Source organism: Phytophthora infestans, genomic scaffold (genome assembly GCF_000142945.1).
Source record: "Phytophthora infestans T30-4 supercont1.52 genomic scaffold, whole genome shotgun sequence".
Classification (NCBI taxonomy): Eukaryota; Oomycota; class Peronosporomycetes; order Peronosporales; family Peronosporaceae; genus Phytophthora; species Phytophthora infestans.
The window spans coordinates 736,598-739,183 of record NW_003303707.1 but is presented as its reverse complement, the minus strand read 5'-3'; the positions used below and the strand labels follow the sequence as shown (position 1 = coordinate 739,183).

Here is a 2,586-nt window from a genome sequence, read left to right as displayed (position 1 = left end):
AAAAAAAATAAAAAAAATAAAATATTAACGCAGGGGGCCAGTGTTAAACCCCCAAAATAGAAACAAAAAAAATAAACAAACACAAGGCACAAACAAAAAAATAACACAAAATAAGACAGAGAAAGAAATAAACCCATCAACTCGCGTTTGGCCATCGTAAAAAAAAAGAAGCGCGTTCTCGAATGAGGTGCGCCCCAACCGGGCCATATACATCATGCGTTTCCTCCCGTCACCTTTCATCACCTCCATATTCACACCCATGCGCCGTCACCTTCCTCGCGCCATCACCTTCACCATTTTCACCTCCATATCCGCGCTTCCTCCGCCGTCCCCTTCCGCGTACGCGTCCATATTCGCTGCGTTTCCTCGCGCTTCCTGCCTGTTATTAATCCAAGCCAAAAACATCTCCAAACCCATACAATTAGAACAGCAAACAACTTCGCATTTTTTCACAAAGTCTTCAGCTTCATTTTGCATACTTTATCCTAGTTTAATTCACGCTATTCCGCTCTCTTTAACATACTTAAACTAAGTCTAATTCACGCTACTCTGCTCTCTCTAACATACTTAAACCAAGTCTAATTCGCGCTATTCTGCTCTCTTTAACATACTTAAACCAAGTCTAATTCACGCTATTTCGCTCTCTTTTAACATACTTAAACCAAGTCTATTTCATGCTATTTCGCTCTCTTTTAACATAGTTAAACCAAGTCTATTTCATGCTATTCCGCTCTCTTTAACATACTTAAACCAAGTCTAATTCACGCTATTTCGCTATCTATTAACATAGTTAAACCAAGTCTATTTCATGCTATTCCGCTCTCTTTAACATACTTAAACCAAGTCTAATTCACGCTATTTCGCTCTCTTTTAACATACTTAAACCAAGTCTATTTCATGCTATTCCGCTCTCTTTAACATAGTTAAACCAAGTCTATTTCATGCTATTCCGCTCTCTTTAACATAGTTAAACCAAGTCTAATTTACGCTATTTCGCTCTCTTTTAACATACTTAAACCAAGTCTATTTTATGCTATTCCGCTCTCTTTAACATAGTTAAACCAAGTCTAATTCATGCTATTCCGCTCTCTTTAACATAGTTAAACCAAGTCTAATTCACGCTATTCGCTCTCTTTTAACATACTTAAACCAAGTCTAATTTTACGCCCTGCCGTCTAGCTTGCCCTGTTAAACCCCCATACTAAAATCTCCGATTTTGGCTCAGAAATCATTAGCGCTGGCACTTAGCGATTTTCACGCAAAGTGTTTCTCGCTTTCTGCCTGTTATAAACCCGATACTAAGGTCGCCGAATTTGGCTCGGAAAACAATAGCAGCGCAACTTAGCGATTTTTGCGAACAAACCTCACTAAGCCAAAACAAAGACTTTGACGATCTTAAGCTTAACAGTATTAACTCTCTACCAGCACTTTGACCGGTTACTTTCGCCGCCCCATAGCGAAAGTAAATCACTTTAACGCAGCCTTATTTCGACTGCTTAACTTTATAGTTTTAACATTGCGCGTTTGCAATTGGGGGGAGAAATGTTCATTTCTGAACAAATCAATAGAACAAGGGCTAAATCTCAGCAGATCGTAGTAGAGGACTACTCTCATGCTTACAACACCCCGTTCTGTAGTTAAGTCGTCTACACAGGATTTAATTCTTTCCCCACAAATTTTTAAAATATAAAAAAAAATTTTAATTTTTCAACGCCAATTATTGCCAGGGCCGAGGGAGGGGGCTTGCCATTGTTAGGAAGTTTGGGTGTTCCCAAAGAAACACTCATGCCTATTGCCGCCACATCTGGAAAGTGAATTATTCTCCATTTCCGCAGTGATCTGATCTAGAGCGTTCAGCCATATCTACAGATGGTAGCTGGCGGCACTAGCTTTTCAGCTAACGCAGTTACAATTATCTGAACAACGGTTCCTCTCGTACTGGGTTGGATTACTGTTTAGACAACGAACTCATCAGTAGGGTAAAACTAACCTGTCTCACGACGGTCTAAACCCAGCTCACGTTCCCTATTAGTGGGTGAACAATCCAACAATTGGCGAGTTCTACTTCGCAATGATAGGAAGAGCCGACATCGAAGAATCAAAAAGCAACGTCGCTATGGACGCTTGGCTGCCACAAGCCAGTTATCCCTGTGGTAACTTTTCTGACACCTCTAGCTTAAAATTCAAAAGAACTAAAGGATCGATAGGCCACGCTTTCACGGTTTGTATTCATACTGAAAATCAAAATCAAGTGAGCTTTTACCCTTTTGTTCTACATGAGATTTCTGTTCTCATTGAGCTCACCTTAGGACACCTGTGTTATCATTTAACAGATGTGCCGCCCCAGCCAAACTCCCCACCTGACGATGTCTTCCACGTAGCTCACCCAGGCAAAAGCTGTAGATTATTGTAAAAACCGGCCGCCTTCGGCTGGACACACGTAACACATCAACGTTAAGGTAACTGTTCAGAGAGCAAACTAGTCGGGGAAATATGGCCGTCTGCAAAGAAGCTGTTCGAATGTCACAGGGAAGAGCACTGAAGCGTCAAAACGCAACATTAATGGAAACAGCTCCGTTGCCAACA

General features: G+C 41.1%; 1 non-coding gene across 1 annotated transcript; it reads right to left on the bottom strand.

Annotated features, from left to right (window-relative positions):
- Window positions 1–1,849: 1,849 nt before the first annotated feature.
- Window positions 1,850–2,398, bottom strand: PITG_33330 (the record flags this gene model as incomplete). Its single annotated transcript, XR_009934724.1, has 1 exon — window positions 1,850–2,398. It is a non-coding gene; the product is annotated as a 28S ribosomal RNA (ribosomal RNA).
- Between the last annotated feature and the right edge of the window lie 188 nt (window positions 2,399–2,586).